Consider the following 21,526-nt stretch of genomic DNA (forward strand, 5'->3'; position numbering starts at 1 on the left):
CAGGTTATATAGCTTTTTTTGCAAGAACAGTTTACTCACCAGAGACTTAGATTGGTACAAAGTCCCTAACTTGTCCCACAAAACCTTCATCGTAGCTTCCCCTGATACATTCAACAATATTGAATCTGAGACACACAATCGCATTGTGCTCTTTGCCTTCCGATCCAACTTCTTCCATTCTTCATCGGACACTCCCATTGGTTTAGTACCCGGATCTACTATTATCCACTAATCTTTATCCACCAACAGATCCTCCATATTGAGTTTCCACAACTCAAAAACTTTGACCATTAAATTTCTCGATCTCTATCTTTCCATTGCTTGCCATCTTCTTTCACCAACAGAGTCGATCTCGTAGATCTCCCACTGAATAGGGTCTATGACAGGCCCGAGCGAAACCCCTCAGCAACAAAGGCATCCCTTTGAAGCCAAAAATAGCTCTGATACCAAATGTAGGTTTTAACCTCGTACAGAAATTACCTACATATGAATTCTAAAACACAGAAAATAAATAATGCTAGAGCATAACACATAAAACACATATACACAGAGATTTTCCCCTGGATCCCAAAACCAGGACTACCATCTTGATTTTTCATTATGTTCCTTTCAATGTTATAATACATATTTATACATGCCGAAGCATCCAATACCATGGACCGAAAAACCATCGCGTCCAAAACCATGGACCGAAAACCATCGCATCCAAAACCATGTGCAAAAATCATGCACAAAACCATAGGGGGGTCCGCCCAACCTAACATTGTGTCCAAAACCAAAATTTTCTGGGGCGCTACCCCGGGCCCCATAAAGTGGGGTTACGGGTACGCCTCAAACCCCTTGTGACCCCTCCACTATGCAAACGGTGCAACGAAGGGGGGGCTTTGCCCCCCTCTAACCCCCTGGTTAACTACGTGGGCTGGTCGTGGAAAGAATATAACACAACCCAACACGATGAGACTTCACAATTTTATGCATCTTTACAAATTCAATGGATATTCATAGCTTCAATGCAACTTCACAACTTTGACCTAGCTGCAACTTCATAACTTTGAAGAAACTTCACAAATTTTATGCATCTTCAAAACTTCAATGGATCTTCATAGCTTCAACGCAACTTCACAACTTCGATGCAGCTTTACAACTTCAATGAAGATTCACATCTTTGATGCAACTTTAGAAGTTTGTCTTACCCAGTAACTATAGAAACCCTAACAAGAGAGAGAGAGAGAGACAACCAAAACTTCAACCTTGATTTTCTTCATCCCTTTTTAGCTTATATCTTGAAGAGATTGAATTTGCTTGAGATAATATAAAAGTTAGGTCGATTTTTTCCTATTTATAGAATTTTGATGGGTACAAATTTCCATATTTAGGTCGACTTGTCCCTTCATGTAGGCTAACTTGATCTTTGCACCATGATGAGGTCTTGGAGGGTCTTTTGACTTTCTTTTGACTCAAATAAATTTTCTTTACAATATGTAGCATGCCCAAAAGGGTCTTTCATACATGACAATGACTCAATTGACTTGTAGACTCAATGACAAGTCATAGAAGCACTCAATGGGTGCTTGAATTAAAAATAAATCTCCCTTGAGCATGAAACCCATGCCTCAAGAATAACAATAATAAATTTATTTTTCTCTTTTCATTAAATACATAAAATCATGATTACATATGTCATTATGAAGACTGAACCTAGTTACATATTTCAACATTTAGAAAGAAATGTGAGTAAGACACAATAAATAAACCATTGAAACATATGTAAATATGATGTCATAAAAAGAAAAATAACACATAGAACACACAGACTAAAAAGGAAGCAGTTTCCTTTAATAATATGGTCAGTATGTACAAATTAAGCTATGTCAAACACAACAGGGATCTTGGTGAGAAACAAGTACTTTGTAGCTCCTAAAGGGTGTCCCTCAATCAATCCTTTTGCAAGGATCCCCTCTCCTCTCATAGAAGCACAGAGACATTCAAGAAACTAGTGAAATCTCCTAATGCAAGGATGTTGGATTCTCTGAGAATTTTTGATAGAATATTCCACTCAAACTTCTTTGTCTCTCGGTCCAAACTTCTTTGTATTTATAGTGAAATTTCCACTAAAACCCATTTGAGCTGAAATCGTTCTGAACTTCGGGTCCGAATTTCAAAGCTTGTCTCGCTATATGTTTGGATATATGATATGAGGAATTTAGGGTTTTTGCAAACTCCCGAATTACATTCCAAACAAGTGACCTGGGGAAAATCGTCATAAATTTTGTTCTGAGCATCAGATTGAAGTTTTGTAAGAATTTTTATAAATAGGACGGCCTGTAGTTTTCTGTATATTAGTTTCAGGTTCTAAGGTCGAAACAGTGACACATGGAACTTCCTACAAGTTCGCTCTACTGAACTAGTCTATAATGAGGTTATCGTGGGAGATTTGGCATAACTCTTCCTTGGAGAATCCAATATTGATCATACTTGTGGGGTTAGAAATAAGACTCAAATAGCCGCGATTTCAGATATTCGAGATTCGCAGTTACAAAGATACAACAGATTGAATATCAAGATCTTACAAAGTGAAAAAAAGGTGTGTATTTTTTTTAATTTTTTCATAAGATTCGTTTGAAAAATTAGTTTGAAGGAATTCGAAGGGAATAGTGAAGAATTATTAGCATTAATTGATGCCCTGAAGAAAGAAAATGGAAACACCTAGTAAGAAACCTGAAATCTCTAGCATGTCTCGTGAAGAAGAGGAATAAATGCAACATGATATATCAAAATTACAAGACCAAGTACAACAAATATCACTCTCACAAAAGGTAACAGAGGCCAAGATGAATGGCGTGGAAGCTAATATGAATGGTGTGCAAGTTAAGATGGATGGCATGGAAGCTAAGATGGATGGCAAGGAAGCTAAGATAAATGGCATGGACGCTAAGATGGAAGAATTGAAGATAAATTTGAAGAAGTTGCTACAAGAAATGGTTACTAATGGCGAAAAGGTAGTAGAGGAAAATCATGATGAGAAAAAAATTAATGTTAATCATGATTTCATAGAATCTAAAATTGGATTGAAGACCCAGCATATTCCAAAGGTATATATGAGGAAGTTTGATGGCAATGATCCCGTAACATGGATACTACAGATGGAGAAATATTTTGATCTACATAATGTGAAAAACACACAAAAGGTACATATTGCATCGTTATATTTAGAACCAAATCAATTTGCATGATATAGAGGTAGTTTTTCTCATAAACAACTTGTCACCTGGTCGATTTTGATAGAGGAAATGATAGAACATTATGAGGATACAAAGAGCAACACCTTCTTTAGCCAAATGATAAATCTCAAACAAAAGGGTTCAATGGTAGAGCACATTGAGGACTTCCAAAAATTGAATATAAGGGTAAATGATATTCCAGAGAAGCATAGGATTGAAGTCTTCATAGGGACTTTAAATGATAACATCCAACATGAGGTTTAGCTTTGGGAACCTTATTCATTGGAGAAGGCATATAAGTTAACAAGAAAAATTGAAAGAAAAATTATGGCAACAAGGAAGCCTACCACTCATAACTATAAAGATAGAACTGTTATTGCTCCTATCCATTCACCACCTACAAGGTTGACACCAAAAAAATTGGAAGAAAAAAAAGAAAAAGGGCTTTGTTACAATTGTGATAGAAAATACACTAAAGGTCATAAGTGTGCTAAGAAGAAATTAGTTTACATAGATGGGGAAGAGGAGCAAGAAAAGGAACAAGAAATGTCGAAAGAAGAGGATATACACCAGGAACCAATCCTAGAGAAAGATTAAATGAATCTAATCATATCTTGTAATGCATTGACAGGAATTACCACTCCTCAAACTCTCAAGATAGAAGGGCATCTCAAGAATAAAAATGTAATAGTGTTGATTGATTCGGGTAGTACCCATAATTTTATTCATTGTAAGATAGCCAAGGAATTGAATTGCTTCCTATATCTAACACTAGAGTGCCAAGTGATTGTTTCAAGTGGAGGAACCATAAATTGCTCTAGAAAGTGCCATAATATCAAGCTATCCATGGTAGAATATGTATTGAATAGCCCAATGATTTCCATTCCAATAGGTGGTGTTGATGTTGTACTAGGAGTCCAATGGCTACAATCCTTGGGTACAATAGCTTTTCATTTTCAAGAACGTTTCATAAAATTTTCTTTGGAAGGAAAGGAAGTTGAATTAAGGGGTATCATAGGGAAACAGGGAAATATAATCAACTCTAACGGAATGACAAAGATTCTAAAGAAAGAAAAATGAGGCATAATTACACAAGTATGTTTGCTAGAGGTTCCCACATCGAAATCATCTATTTCTCCAAATCTCCAAAAATTCTTGGACAATCATTCCAAGGTATTTGAGACTCCTAAAGGCCTCCCACTTATTCGTGATCATGACAATGCTATTCATTTGATTCCAAGAAGTGTTCCTCCAAACATCACGCCTTACATATATCCATATGCCGTAAGGAGTGAAATTGAATGTATGGTTGTAAAAATGCTAGAGGTTGGTATAATTATCCAACAAAATTCGATAAACAAAGCAAGGGATGAATGGAAGAATGAAAAAGTAGGGTGGGAACTCATTCAAAAGTCGCAGAAGATCCCAGTTCAAACAATATTGCCAAAACTTGATGAGGAAGGAAAAATCATATTGGAGCCTAGAGCAATCAGAGAAACAAGAACCCGACAGCTACGAAATTGATCAATTTCAGAGTATCTCATCAAGTGGAAGAACTTACCCACTGAAGATTCCACACGGGAGAATAAGAATTTTATACAAATGAATCAAGAACTACTCAAGCATTGAGGACAACACTTTTTGATGGAGAGGGGCATGTTAGGTCCCTATACTACTAGTGTAACCCCTGATTGTTATTAGTACAACCCCTTATTATATTGTTCTGCCCATGTAGTCCCCATATTGTTATTATTATGCCCCATAGAAGCCCACTATTGCTATTATTGTTCCCTTACATTATTATTGTTATGTTGGCTCTGATTATATTATGACCCCTTAGACTTCTATATATAGAAACGAGGTCTTGTCATTTGTATCATCGAACAATTGTTCATTTGTGTAATGTAAAGGAGGTTTCCCCCTCGAAGAGGATAAATTCTAAGGCGTTGATCTATCTTTTCTATATTTTTGTGAGCTGGTTTCATAACATTGAGGGAAGATAAAATTATGTTGCATGGAAGGATTAGATGGAGGCAGTATTGAAGGATAATGGGTTGAAGGAATTCATTGATAATGATATTCTGAAACTAGCAACATCTGATGCAGAGGATCTAGAAGAATGGAGGAAGTGTGTTGCTAAGGTGAGAAGGATCATATTGGAGGGAGCACAAGACCATATTGTCTCTAATATCCATGGGAAAGAGACTCTGTATGCAATGTGGCAAGTGCTCACAAATTTCTTCCAGAATAGTAGTGACCATAAGAAAGTGGTACTTAAGGACAAGATTTGAAATATCAAGATGTAGAGTAATAAGACCATTCCATAGTACCTGATAAGGTTCACACAATGTTGTGATGAACTTGGTCAAGTTGGTGTTACTATAGCATAGGATGATTTGTGATCCTAGCCCTTCTAGGCCTTCCCAATGGTTGGCACAACTACTAAGATTTGGTCAATGGGAGGGAGAAAATACCAGATTGGGAATGTTTGTGGTTTGATTTGGTATAGGAGGAGATGAGGTGGAATACTAGAGAGAAGACTTCATCTAAGGAAGAGGATGAGGATAATTGTGCCTTTGTTGGAAAGGAAAAGAAAGGGAAAGGGAAGAAATTCCAATCCAAAAAAGAATCTAGTCAAGGGGGCAAGAAGAAGAATCTAGTCAAGGGAGTAAGAAGAAAGAATTGTCCATAATCATGTTCTTTCACTATCATGAATTCAGGCACTATGACATGAAGTGTCCACACAAGAAGGAAGGAAGAAGACTGATGAGCCCCATAAATGGGTAATTATATGGGCTCATTTTGCCTCATAACTTAGATTAATCCACCATTCTCATTAGTTTGTTGCATTTTTTTTATTATATTTATGCTAATAGAGTGAGTTGGGTTGGTCATTATGCCATGGAGTCTAATGTGTGCTTAATGCAGATTTTTGATCAATTTTGGAGACAAAGTCAAAGATTTAATGGAAATTTGGTAGAAAATATTCGAAGAAGACAAGGGAGAGGATTTATAGTAGGGTTTCCCCCTCATTTATGACTCCCTACTTCGAATTCTCCTTCAGAAAGCTCGGAGCACAAGCAGCCACATCAATGCACCAAGGAGGCAGCCGAGCAAGTGGAGGATAACTGTTGTCTATCTCAAGTTTTGGGAGCCAAGCCTCCTTGATTTTAAGGGAGCTATTGGGAGCTCCAGTTGTATAAGTAGAGAGGCCTAGGGCCTCATTAGATTGTTGAATATTAGTCAAATTTTTGAACTTTTGTTGCAGTTTTTCTTTGCTCAACTTCAAGCTTACTTTTGTGGACAATTTCATGTAATCTTATTGTTATTTTGATAATGAAGATGAGATTGTTTTTGAGCTAGCACTGAGTCACCTCAGAAGGCTGAAGCTCTTGGGTTAGGGCACAATCCAAGTAGCCAAGCACCTCTTGTTTTTTATTTATATGTTTTGTTTTAGTTTATGAATTCATTGCTATTAGATAGATCTCTTTCTTGGTTAAGGATAGGTTACTTTTGGTGATTTAAAAGGTTGTTTCCATTTCAGTTTGTTGTATCAGGTTGAACAGTGATAGAAGAAGATACACAAAGGCCATCAACAGAGCATTGGCCTCCTTTCTCCCCATTGGGACCATGAACTGAGGCCAAGACCCTCTTGCTGCCACAAAAAAACACAAATTTGTCTTTTCCATAGGATTGCTAGTGTTGCAGTTTGTTAGAAGGTTAATTCTTTTGCTGTAGATCTATTTCACCATGCTCATTTCTGTCTTTACAATAAATCTCCTTCCATGCTTTCTTTCCATATAGCATTGTTTAGCATAATTATCAGAATTTAGATTAGCTTGATGAACAGTTCTGTTTTTTTAGTATAACTAGTTTCTTTGCTTGCTTAGTCTCAGTGTTTGATTTTCAGTTCTCTTGCAGTACATATCTACTCAAAATAAGTCAACCAATCAGCCATCACCATCTCTCTTTGATTCATGTTCCGCAGGCCATCCAAAGTCCCTCACAAATCTACCTTAATTTCCTACACTTTTCTCATGCACTTTCCTTTCTTTCATTGAACAAGTCCAACCATCTTTCTTTTCCCTAATCCTCCTTGATGAACCTTAGACACCTTAACAAATCCTCCTAGCCATAGGCTACCCTTTTCACCCATTTTCCCCCCTTCAAAAACTCTAAAACAGCTCTTGGCATCCTCCTGTAGACCTCTTATAGATCCCCTGCAGCCTTCTGTAGATTTTCCTATAGGTGTCTTTTTGAAGTCCGATTATAGGGAAAGCCTTCAGAAGGCCACTTCGGATCTCCTAGGACCCATCCACACCTTCCTAAACCTCTGCAAACTCCAAAGTCATCCTCCAACGCCACCTAATCATTGTCATAGTCATAAACAAATAAATTACATGCATGATAATTTCACCTAAAAACACATGAAAATCCAAAAAGATGTTTTTTTCTCATTTCCTTCTAGAAATAACTTGAGTAGATGCTTTTTACTTCCTAGGTTAAGCAATGTCATTCATTTCATGGTTTTTATCTCTCTTTCTGCAAAAGTAGGATTAGTTGGTTAATTAGGGTTTGCTAGGTTTACCTTACATTTCAGTCTTCTTCTCCTTTCTGCAAGTAGAGTAGCCTCTGTAGAGTAAGCTTTCCTTTCTTTCATCACATATAGAGCTTCTTCTGGAATCCATAGAAGTTGGCTTGAGCTCCTAGTGATCTTGCGCCAGCTGAACAAGTGACTGCCTGCAGTAAGAACTAGTACTTGTGCATATAGCACCATCGCTTTCAAGTTTGTTACAAACTACAAGGTTGATAAAAGTAAAGTAGGAAGCCCAGGAGTTGTAGCATTATTGCTACAATACTGGTGCTCACCACTTTTTGGTGCCGTTTCCAGGGAAGCATCAAAGTATTTTCTGATTACTGCTTTTCTTCTATTTCCTTCTGCAACATTGTGCTAAGTAGTTAATTCAGCAAAAGTAGAGTAGTTGTTTCTTTCAATTTCTGCATTTCCTTGCTTTCATTTCAATTCTGCAATTTCCAATTCAGCAAAATTAGATTAGTCATTCCCTTTATTCCATTTCAATTCTGCAATTTCCATTCCAGCAAAAGTAGATTAGTCATTTCATTGCTTTCATTTCAATTCTGCAATTTCCATTTTAGCAAGTTCATTTTAGTTAGTTGCAATTTGTTTCTTCAATCAATTTCAGTTTTGTAGGTACAATCAGTGAAAAAAAACAAAAACCAACCAAAAAGATTTCCTTTCACGCCTCGTAGGAATAGAGATAACTCAGGGAAATGTTTGCACAACACCCCCACTACTTCACATAGCCAACCTTCTCTCTTCTTCAGTGGCTGCAATCAAGAAAAGCCCTTAGGTAACAACTAGACATATTTGAAGAACCTATAGGGGAAGAAGAAGAAGAAAACATTCCTCTTGAGCCAATGGCTGAAAACAAAAATGTTGGGAGCAGTACCTTTTCTTCCAACTCATCCATTAAAGGTGAAATTGGAAACATGCTGGAAGACTTCAAGAGTGAGATGTTGCAGATTCTTGCCATGCATATCAAAAGAAAACAAGAGGAAGCAGAGAGGGCTTTGGCCATTTTTTTCCCTAGATGCACCAGGAGGCATCTTAGGAATGAATGCCCATTGAACTCTATAGAGATTTGTTCACTCTGTGAAGAAAATCATTCTACAAACAAGTGCCCATCCTTGCCCGGACATAAAGCTGTATACCAAGGGGCCGAAGGAGTCACTAAGCAGATCTATTACATAAACCAAAAGAGGCTGCATGGACCTAGACCATACCAGTAGGGGATGCAAGGGACATCCCAGGCATACTACAACCCCAACCAAGTCACTTCCATACCTTCTTGGGGTCCCCCTGCTCATCCTTCCTAGTCCATGCCTCCTCCTTGGTCCTTCACATCTCAATATCATGCCCAACCAGCCACCCATTCATGTCAACCCTATGCTCAACTGCAACCTCAGTGGAATTCATCTCATCCGAGGTGGAGGCCCTAATACATCTCTCTTCCCGCTCTTCTACCTCCACCACCTACCCAACCACAACCCCATCCACATCCATCTCAAATATACACTCCCACTTGACTACCTGTACCACCATTTCCAAACCCACACATTGAAGTAGCTCAACCCATTTACAATACTGAGGTACAACACTTCCAAACAACTCCTCTTGGGCTCAATGGTATTCACCATAGTTCAGAAAGAGTATTGCAAAAAATAGATTATATTGATATCATCGAAGGACCACATCCAGCAGAAGAAGATTCAAAAGAGAAGATCAAAGAAGCATGGGCTGCACTTGATGAAGAGAAGACATCAAAATCAAAGATCAAGAGAGCTCCCTCATGGTTACCATCAAATCCTCCATGTATTCAAGAGAAAAATCAACAAAAAGAGGAAGATATGAAGGTCATGGTAGAAGAAGACATGAAGAATGATCCAGATTAGTAGAAGGGCCAAGGACATCACAACTATATTGAGATATGGTTCTAGATAGTCACTAAGTTGCAACATCACTCTCTTCCTCAACTATGCTTGATCCCTTCAAAGTCAAATCATTTGGTCTCTGAAATCCGGATATATGTCAAAGCATACATTTCTAGCCTCCACATCATTTTGTCTATCATCTCGATGTGCACATGGCTCCATTAGAAGTATTCTTATACTTGAAAATGATTTTGTTTTTCAAGTAGGGTAGGGTAGAGAGAGAAAAAAAAAGAATGAAAAATAAGAGAAAAAATAAAAATCTAAGGTGAAAACCTCCTTGGAGGCGCCTCAGATTGGCTCATTGATTGAAAACCTCCATGAGGTGGTCAATGGGTTGGAAAGAAGAAAAAGAGGAAAAAGAATACAATCCCTGGGTGAAAACCTCCCTTGGAGGCACCCAAGGCAGGCAATTAGGGTGAAAACCTCTCTGAGGCATCCTAGTTGTTTTCAAAAAAAAAAAAAAAAGACAAAAAGAAAAAGAAAAATGAATTTCCAGTTGTATTACAGGTGCAGGAGGACTATAGGAAGCAGCAACATGTGCCAAGGGAGCTCTGAAACCAATAACAGAACCTATCCTACCTTCCCTCACCTTTCTCCATCATTCTTGACATTCTTTTCACCTCACTGTGCTTCTTTTCCGAAAACTGTGTTTTCTACAGGGGGCCCTGTGTTTTCTACAGGAGGCTCATGTAGAAATTGCAGAGAGCCAGAAATGGATTTTAAAAGTAGCTTGAGGAACAGGGAAGCTTCATAAAGGGTTTATAAATCCTCCTACAGTCTTCAAACCTCTCTTCCATCATTTCCAAGCCTGCATCACACCCCAAGCTCATTTTTCTTACTGTCCAAAGAACTGCAGGATGCTCTAATGCTAAAAATACATAGAGCATAAATTTATTTTTTCCTTAACTTGAAAACCATGCATCCATTTAAAAAACCATTTCATGGGGAGTTGCATATGGATGATGGTAACATGCTCAAGCAATTTCAGCAAATTCTAGTGCACGGTTACCAAGAAATTGGCCTCCATCACCTTTAGCCATTTTTGCATTTTCTCAATATCCGTGCATCCATTTAAGAAACTGTTTCATGGGAGATGCATATGGGTGGATGGTAACATGCCCAAGAAATTTTAGCTAATTCTAGTGCACGGTTTCCAAGAAATCAACCTCCAGTACCTTCAGTCATTTTCAGTTTTTCTCGAAATCCGTGCATCCATTGACCAAAAGTTTTCTATGGGAGGTGCATAATGATGATGGAAACATGCTCAGAAAATTTCAGGTCAATCCAGTCTATCGTTTGGGAGATATGGACAAAACAAGTCAATGTCCCATTAAAATCTAGCATCAGCAGCATGAGGGTGTAAATCTGAAGGTTGAAGCATACACCTAAAGATTAGATCCAGCCAGAAAGGAACCTGCACACAATACAACCACATCAGGAAGCAGAAAGTATGTAGCAAAGGAAATACAGGCATGCAACAAAGGAAATACAAGCATGCAACAGCAATAGGAGCCAAAATTCCTCACAACACATACATTCGACTCACAAGTAAGTGACTAACCCACTCCTCTGTTGAATTGGTGTAATTGAGAAATATGCATAAGCAAATGAGATGGTTAGGGTTGAATGAGAAAAGGTTGCTAGTTAACTGGCCACCCTCATCCAGTTGACTGCACTCATCTGGAGTTGTCACCACACATGTGCCTAGTCAACTTAGAGAAAAATCTAAAGGACATGTAGTGGAAGATATGCAAACTCCGATGAAATGATGGGAAGTGATTGCGAGAAAGAGCCATGATGAAAACCTAGTAGGGGCCAATGGTCTGAATATAGCAACGTACATTTTTGCCAGCTCACCCCATCACCGGAAATATCTCAAATAAGACATAAGTATTCCTCCTCGAAACGCCTTCACCACATTTTCTTCCATTTCGTCCTCGTCCACTTAGCTGCAACAAGCTCTGTACCACCTCCATAACCTTGAAACCATCGTTCTCTATCATTTTCAACCATCCACCTGCTATCGACGGTCTATGAGAGCAATAACAAGTTCTACAGGAGCACCTACGACCAGTTCTATAGGAGGGGCAGTGAGCAGTTTTTTAGAAGGAAACATGGGGTTTTTGCTCAAATTCTAGCTTGAAGAGGTAGGTTCTGTATAGACCCACCTTGAATATTAATATGTGAAAGAAATGATACAATTTTAAGGAGAGAATAAGCCTGTAGAAGGATAGGAATTCCATAAAAACAATTCTGCCTGTTTTCTTTAAAAAAAACACAGTTTTTCTCTGTTTCCTGTTTCTTCAAAAAAATTTGTCTCCATCTCTACCTGGGGTGTTCCAAAAGGGTATAAGAAAAATGACAGGGGGATTCATGAGGAAGGAACCCACAAATTTAGTCAAGCTCCATGAACATCTCGAGGTGGTAGCCATTTTCACCAGAGCAAATTGGATGCCATTTTTTGAAAAATTTCGAGGGTTTGATGAAGAAGTGGCTCAAGAGTTTGTCCTTGCATTAGTATCTCGCTCAAAGACCCATGCCACTGTTACTTTCAGAGGTCTCACCATGGAAATCACCCCAGAATTTATCAGTAGAGTTACCAGCCTTCCCCTTGGATTACCTTGGAGCAAAGATGAAAAGCCAATGGGACAAGTTGCCAAGAAAACCTTCTTCCAACCAAATGAACATCCTGTAGAAGACAAAAATGGAATTAGAAGAATGAGCATACCTTACCCTTGGGATGAGGTCAGTTACCAAATCATCAAGTACATTTCTTGTGAAGGGAGGTATAGCATAGTTTATGTCTACCATTTTAGACTTCTCCATGAGCTGAGATATGGCATGGACACTCCCACACCACAAAAACTTAACATCCCCTACTTTCTCTTGTATTCCCTCATAGACTCCAGCAATAAGTTGAAGGCAGGAGGTCTAGATCAGTTGGCTCACCATGGGTTAATTAATCTATTAGTGGAAGAAGCCCTCCACACCTTCACAATTCCCATAGCATGGGAAATCTTCGGAAACATGATAGTAGGAGATAATATAAAGGCCCTCACATACAATCATAGTACTTGTGAGAGTGAGGGGGAAGAGAAAAAAGGGGAAGAAGGGGAGGAAATGGAGGAACAAACAAAGGAGGAAGACACCAAAACAGAGGAGGAAACTAAACCAGAGGAGGAATAAACCAAAACAGAGCGAGAGGAAACAAAACCAGCAGAGACTAAAACAGAGACAAAAGGAGAGGAAAAAGGGGCAGAAAAGACAGAAGTGTCTCCTAAGACCCTAGAAAGGGAGGCAACAACTGTTCTTGCTACCCTCAGCACCCGAGTTAAACCCAAACAAAAGAGGAAGAGGCAAACATCAATATACTTCAAGGCTCGGAAAAGCACAAGGATAAAGACAGGAAAACTACAGCCATCTTCAACAGTGCCTATTGTAATTGAAGATTCACCCACTGTCAAAGGGAAAGAATCTCCCTCTAAAACCCCCATCACATATGAAAGAGGGAGTCTCAAATCTTCCACTTGGAAGGAAAGAGTGCAACTACAGGACTCAAAAGCAGCTCTATAGGAGGCACATACTGTTCTACAGAAGACCCTGACTAACCTACAGTAGACCGAAAAACTTGAGAAAAGGGTAGAAGAACAACCAAAGGAGAAGGAGGAAACAACAGAGACCCAAACTTGACCACCAACCTAGTTTGAGCTCTTACTACAATCTTCTCGAGGGGGGAAATCATTCCACAGAAATTTGTAGTCCCACTGTTCTTTGAGCTGGAGAAAGAAAGAATAAGGATCCATAGATGGATGAAAATCACCAAGTCCAAGGGGGTAGAGGATATTGGCCACATAGAGAACCAGCTTAGAGAGATGGGTAGGGAATTAAGTGCTGTAAGACATAGAGAGGCAATCAGAAGGACTCACTTGGAAACAGAAAATGAGCTGCTAAGAAGACAGCTGCAAGAAAAGGAAACACAATTGGCATGCCTGACTCGCTAGTCTATGGAGGCACTATAGTGTAGAACACTAGCAAAATCATATGGAGTATACCTCAAAGACTAGTGGCTACAGTTTTAGATCAAGACATTGGCATAGAGAGGCACAATGCCTTTTAAGGATTACAGACAGTTCATGGACATATGTGACCAAAGTTCAGCTGAAGACAAGGCAAAGATAGCAGAGTTATATTTGCATAACATGGCCCTCACTGATATGAACCTATGGGATCCCAACGCTAGGCTAGGGGACCTACAGCTAATGGCCATGGCCTCGTGGATGAATCATGAGGAGAAAAGGGCAACAGAAATAAAAAAAAATTGATGGCAAAAGAGAAAAATGAACCCCTAATGATCAGAGCTAAGCTATCAGACCCCATGGCTCTCATCAGTACACACCAGTTGCTTGCAAATAATCCTCAAATTGCCCCTAAGTATATCAATGATCAGGCTCAGGCCATTGCACATTTTGAGGACATGGAAAGATTACTTGGAGATGACTGTATTCATGCTTGTGTGAGGAGGTGGAATACACTGCCACACAGCTTGCAAATAAGGGAGTATCACTCCCCAACAAGGATGAAAGAAGCATTAATGAGAGTGCCATTGTACAAGCACTCTATGCAAAGTTTGAAGGTCAATTGGATTGGCCTCAAACTAAGTCCCCCACTACTGCTAGGACTGTTAGAGGGCAGAAAAGAGGAAGAAGAACAACAACAGTGGGAAGAAGTGGATAGAAAGGCAATATTCCATGATAAAGAAGAGGATCTCACGTTAGAAGCATGGGATGCCAGGGAGGCCATCAGGGCCATCAAAGATGACGAGGTGGACTAGTTGCTCAGAGGATGAGAAACACATTCAGTAGGGGGGTGATGATGAGCCCCATAAATGGGTAATTATATGGGCTCATTTTGCCTCCTAACTTAGCTTAATCCACCATTCTCATTAGTTTATTGCATGTTTTTTATTATATTTATGCTAATAGAGTGGGTTGGGTTGGTCATTATGCCATGGAGTCTAATGTGTGCTTAATTCAAATTTTTGGTCAATTTTGGAGACAAAGTGAAAGATTTAATGGACATTTGGCAGAGAATATTTGAAGAAGACAAGGGAGAGGATTTATAGGAGGGTTTCCCCCTCATTTATGACTCCCTACTTCGAATTCTCCTTCAAAAATCTTGGAGCACAAGCAGCCACATCAATGCACCAAGGAGGCAGTCGAGCAAGTGGAGGATAACTATTGTCTATCTCAAGTTTTGGGAGCCAAGCCTCCCTGATTTTAAGGGAGCTGTTGGGAGCTCCAGTTGTATAAGTAGAGAGGCCTAGGGCCTCATTAGGTTGTTGAATATTAGTCAAATTTTCAAACTTTTGTTGTAGTTTTTCTCTGCTCAACTTCGAGCTTACTTTTGTGGACAGTTTCATGTAATCTTACTGTTATTTTGATAATGAAGATGAGATTGTTTTTGAGCTAGCACTGAGTCACCTCAGAGGGTTGAAGCTCTTGGGCTAGGGCCCAATCCAAGTAGCTAAGCACCTCTTGTTTTGTATTTATATGTTTTGTTTCAGTTTATGAATTCATCGCTGTTAGATAGATCTCTTTCTTGGTTAAGGATAGGTTACTTTTGGTGATTTAAAAGGTTGTTTCCATTTCAGTTTGTTGTAGTAGGTTGAACAATGATAGAAGAATATACACAAAGGCCATCAACAGAGCATTGGCCTCCTTTCTCCCCATTGGGACCATGAACTGAGGCCAAGACCCTCTCGTTGCCACAAAAAAATACACATTTGTCTTTTCCATAGGATTGCTAGTGTTGCAGTTTGTTAGAAGGTTAGTGATTTTGCTATAGATCTATTTCACCACATTCATTTCTATCTTTACAATAAATCTCCTTCCATTCTTTCTTTCCATATAGCATTGTTCAACATTTACATTTCAAAATGAGAATTTAGATTAGCTTGATGAATAGTTCTAATTTTTTAGTATAGCTAGTTTCTTTGCTTGCTTAGTCTTAGTGTTTGATTTTTAGTTCTCTTGGAGTACATCTCTACTCAAAATAAGTCAACCAATCAGCCATCACCATCTCTCTTTGATCCATGTTCCGCAGGCCATCCAAAGTCCCTCACAAATATTCCTTAATTTCCTACACTTTTCTCATGCACTTTCCTTTCTTTCGTTGAACAAGTCCAACCATCTTTCTTTTCCCTAATCCTCCTTGATGAACCTTAGACACCTTAACACATCCTCGTAGCCATCAGCTACCCTTTCCACCCATTTCCCCCATTCAAAACCTCTAAAATAGCTCTCCGCATCCTCTTGTAGACCTCCTGTAGATCCCCTGCAGCCTCCTGTAGATTTTCCTGTAGGTGTCTTTTTGAAGTCTGATTGTAGGGAAAGCCTCTGGAAGGCCACTTGGGACCTCCTAGGACCCATCCACACCTTCCTACACCTCTGCAAACTCCAAAGTCGTCCTCCATCACCACCTAATCACTGTCATAGTCACAAACAAATAAATTACATGCATGACAATTTCACCTAAAAATACATGAAAATCCAAAAAGATGTTTTTTTCTCATTTCCTTCTAGAAATAGCTTGAGTAGATGTTGTTTACTTCCTAGGTTAAGTAATGGCATTCATTTCATGGTTTTTATCTCTCTTTCTACAAAAGTAGGATTAGTTGGTTAATTAGGGTTTGCTAGGTTTACCTTACATTTCAGTCTTCTTCTCCTTTCTGCAAGTAGAGTAGCCTCTATAGAGTAAGCTTTCCTTTCTTTCATCACATATAGAGCTTCTTCTAGAATCCATAGAAGTTGGCTTGAGCTCCTAGTGATCTTGCACCAGCTGACCAAGTGACAGCCTGCAGTAAGAACTAGTACTTGTGCATACAACACCGTCGCTTCCAAGTTTGTTACGAACTACCGGGTTGATAAAAGTAAAGTAGGAAGCCCAGGAGTTGTAGCATTATTGCTGCAATACTGGTGCTCACCAAAGACCATGAGAGGAGAAGTGGGTGAAGCCTTGGCTTCACAGTTCAAGCTTGATTTTACTCTCATCGCATGAATGGATAGCACAGTGATGGGAAGTGTGTGGTATATCTATAACGGTGCCTCATTCCATATGACAGAGAATAGATATTTTTTCAGTGATTTGAAGGAGAAGGATCTCTATATTCACATCAATATGCGATATGATGGAAGGTACAATGTGACCAAGATTGGTAATATCACCTTTTAAAGGGAGTTAGGCTACCCTCTCAGGCTTAAGGATGTGATGCTTGAACCAGATCTAAAGAATAATATTGTCTCCATTGCAGTTTTGGAATATCATTGCTATGATGTTATATTCATAAAAGCAAAGGAATTCTTGAGACACATAGCCATGGGACAAGTGAAGCATATCGATGTTCGAGTGCAAAAACTATACAAGATAGATGTGGAAAATTGTGCCGCATTGAGCACAAAGGCGAAGAAGGTGTAGAGTTGTGATGTCAGTGAACTTTGGCATAGAATACTTGGCCATTTGAATGATGAAACTTTGAAGATCATGAGCTATATTACCACAAGCCTCCCCAAAGGGGCACTAGAGAATTAGGACACATGCAAAGGGTGTACCTTAGGGAAGTACACAAAAGACACTTTCCATGATTGGGAGGGCAGAGCACATGAAGCCCTTAAACATATCCACTCTAATGTGTTTGGACCTTTCTCGACAGCCTCCAATGCTAATCATAAGTATTTTGTTATATTTATTGATGACTATTCATGGAAGCATTGGATATTATTCATGAAGAAGAAGGATGAGACTTTATCCAAGTTCTTAGATTTCAAGGCACTATGGAGAAAGAAGCACGCAATAATGTGAAGGCTCTCAGGAGCGATAATGGAGGTGAGTACTTGTTGAATGAGTTTAAAAATTTATGTACAAAAGAAGGCATTGGATGAGAGTTGACAACATCCCACAACCTGCAGTAGAACATGGTGGATGAGAGGATGAATTGAATCATTGTGGGAGAAGCACAGGTGATGTTGTGTGAACAAAGCCTACCTCTACACTTGTGGGTTGAAGCATGTAACACAACAGTCTATTTGTAAAATAGGAGTCCTCATTGGATTCTTCACATGATCAAACCAAAGGGTGCTTTCTTGGGGAGTAAGCCAGATGTGTCTCACTTCAGGATCTTTGGAGCCTCTGTCTATTTCCATGTCTCCAAAGAGTCAAGGAAAAATTTGGAGTTGAAAACAGAGTTGGGGTTGTTTGTGGGTTACACAGAAACTCCCCACAACTATCATGTGTATTTGTCATCCCTCGAAATGATAGTTGTATGATGGGATGTCAAATTTGATGAAGAAAAATCCATGTGGTTCTCTCTTGAGAGGGAGATATAGATCCCACCAGAAGAGGATCTTTTAGCTCCAAAGGAGGAGCCTAAAGATTTTGTAGAGCAACCACAAGTTGAGGAGTAGAGATTGGAGATAGCAACTCAAGCACAATCAACTAGAGAAGGTAGGAAGAAAACCATAAAAGCTGAGAGACTTGTGCAAGATGCGAGGGAGAATGTGAGTGATCCTTCAAATAAGCATAGGCATAGAAGGTAATCAGATTGATACATTGGCTACATGACTCTTACGAATGACTCCCTTCATTTCTCGGTAACTTCAAGCGAAGGCATCCAGGTGTTCCTTTAGCATGTTGCATAACTTTTCTTCTTGGAGAACAGAAAGAGATGGATTGATTTTCAAATTTCTCTCAGGACCGAATTCTATGGTTTTGACACAAATAGGGTTGGAATCGGCTAAGCATAGATCCACATGATGGTTGTTTTGGGTTTCCTTTACTACTTCCTCTAAGGACAATGTCCTGGGGTTGGACTTTGGAGTATGTGTTCTATCAAATCATCTTCATCCTACTGTCCCCCTCCCATGGTTGTTTCTAAGGTATAGAGTTGGGCAGAATAAACTTCATCTTCCTCTGCCTCTTCCAGCCACAAAGGTAAGTCATGTTCTAGAGATGGCTAAGCAGGAGGGTATAGGACTAACTGCTTGGACATTTGACCATTCTTGATGGTCATATTTCTAGCTCTGCATCTAATGTAAGCATCGACTGTGGATAACCAGGTCCTCCAAAGGATGAGAGGGTAACTAGTAAGCTTAGCCTTAGATTGGAGAACTAGAAAATCTACAGGGTAGTCCCAAGAATCAGTGGAGACTAGCACATCCTCCACAATCCACTCAGGGGTCACTGTGGAGCGGTCTGCAAGTTGCAGAATTGTTGTGTTCTTCCTCAATGATCCTTGGAGGTCGAGTTTGAGCATGGTGTCCTTGGTCATCACATTAATGGAAGCCCCAAGATCGATCAAATTGTGTGGGACAATGGTGCCATTGATGTGCACATCTACTACAGGGCTTCCAAGATCCAAATACTTTGGATAGATTACCTGCCCCAACATTAAGTCAGACAGTTGTCTAATGATATTAATGGTAGGGTCATCTCTTTTTTGCCTCCTTGGATGCTTGAAGCACTTCTCCTTAATCAACTTGTTGTAAATAGGTACATCCTTGTAGCTTGGAGAAGTAGAATTTTGACACATAGGTTTTTCAATTCTCCTAGAAGTTCAGTTTCTTCGGGGGTAGTCTGGGGTGGCTGGGTTAATCTCTCAAAAAAGGGTGGTGGATTTACTTTAAGCACAATTTCCTCTCTTTCTTCCTCAACCTCCCTGGGTGGAGGTAGAGGTTGGTTGTCGGGAGTACTCTCCCAAATATCAAGTTGATTTCCTGAATCTCCATAGCATAAGCTGGATATGATGTCTCTCCATTGTATACTTGTTGTGCCTGTCTATTGTTTAGGTTCAGATTTGGCTGGGCAGGAATCTAGGGTTTTTTAGGTGGAGTAGAGTGTAAAAGATGTGGTTGGGCTGGTGGTGAAGGAAATAAAGCTGGGACATTGTTGTATTGGGGCCTCCACCCCTGGGGTGGTGCATTCCACTGAGGTTGTGGTGGAGCATATGGTTGAAATGACTGGTTGGATGGCTAGGAATGATAATGAGGTGCAAAGGACTAAGAAGGAGGTGTAGATTAGGAAGGATGATCAAGGGGTCCCTAAGAAAGTATGGATGTGGTCTGGTTGGGGTTGTAATATGCATGGGATGACCCTTGCATGCCTTGATGGTATGGCTTAGGCCCATGAGGTCTCCTTTGGTGTATGTAGAAAAGATGCTTAGTGACCCCTTCAGCTCCTTGATATACAGCTTTGAGTCCAGGTAAAGAGGGGAACTTGTCTGTGGAGTGGTTTTCTTCACAGATTGATCAAATTTCAATAGAATTCAATGGAAGTTCATTCCTAGGATGCCTCCAGGTGCATCTAGGACAAAAAATGGCGAAGACTCTCTATGCTTCCTCTTAATTTCTCTTAATGTGCTTAGTGTCCATCTGCAGGGAAAGGGTTTACAACATCTCACTTTTGAAATCCTCTAGCATATTTCCAATTTCACCCTTGATGGATGACTTGGAAGAGGATGGACTGAACATGGGTTGACTACCCCTACCCTTTTTCCTGGTTACCCTAGAATGGTTTCTAAAGACAGTCTTGATATCCTCATAGTGTAACTGGTAGATATCCCCTCCTGCTAACAAGTTTAGGGTATCCAGAAGGTCTTCCCTTACTCCTCTAAGTAGGACCAACTTTAGTGACTTAGGGTCAAGTGTGCACCTAGCCCTTTTGTAGCTATTCTAGAATCTTTCTTCATAATCCTCTAGGGATTCATCATTGCTTAAGGTCAACCTAAAAATTTCCTCTTTAGTTTCTTTAGACCTACAGTAATCCCGATACTTGTTGTTGAAGGCTTACTGAATCTGAGCCCAAGTTGTAATGCTATATCCAATCAAACCCATGAACCAGTGCAAAGTTGCATCCTTGAGAGTGGATGGAAATAGTTTCAACATCTGCTCATCATTTGTATAGTCATAGGTTCAGCATATGACAACAAAATCAAATAAGAAAGTGTCTGGGTCTTCTGTAGTCAGGCCATGGAAATGAGGAAGGGCAGAAGGGCTTATATTTTTCATCTTAGTATCCCCATTGGTCTCCCTGATGGGGAAGGCACCTTCAACTCTTTCTCTATTTCCCCTGTCATTTCCGTTTTCAACCATAGGTTCAGTAGGAATGGGTTCTCCTTCTTCTTCTTCCCCTGTAGGTTCTTCAAATATGTCTGGTTGCTCCCCTAAGGTTTCCTCCAATTCATAACCACTGAATAAGAGGGAAGGTTGGTTGTTTGAAGCAGCGGGGGTATTTGGAAAAAATTTCCCTAAGTTATCCATATTCCTAAGAGGCATGAAAAGAAATGTTCTTGTTGGTTTTGTGATTTTTTCAAACTCTGAAAGTGATTGCAGAATTGAAATTGTAGACTGAATGAAAACTACCGACTGAATGAAAAGATTAACTACTTGATTGAAATCTAACTTGCAGAATGGAAAGGAAAGCAAAGAATGAAGAATGACAAGGAAGCAAACTAAATTACTTTTGCAGAAATGAAACTAAGGGAAGAATATTACAAACAAGAAATATAAGAAAGAAAGTAGTAATCACATAGTACTTTGACACCTCCCCAGCAACAGTGCCAAAAAGTGATGAGCACTAGTATTGCAACAAGCATGTTGCAACTCCTGGAGCTAGTAGCTTTACTTTATCAACCCAGGGTTCATACAAACTTTGAGGTGACATTGTTGTATACACAAGTACAAGTGATGGTTTTGCATTTTGTCATTATTTAGCTGGCAAGAGAACACTAGGGTTTTCAAGCC

Source organism: Pinus tabuliformis, chromosome 8, assembly GCF_031772625.1.
Source record: "Pinus tabuliformis cultivar Carrire ecotype Pingquan chromosome 8, CPIR1, whole genome shotgun sequence".
Classification (NCBI taxonomy): domain Eukaryota; kingdom Viridiplantae; phylum Streptophyta; class Pinopsida; order Pinales; family Pinaceae; genus Pinus; species Pinus tabuliformis.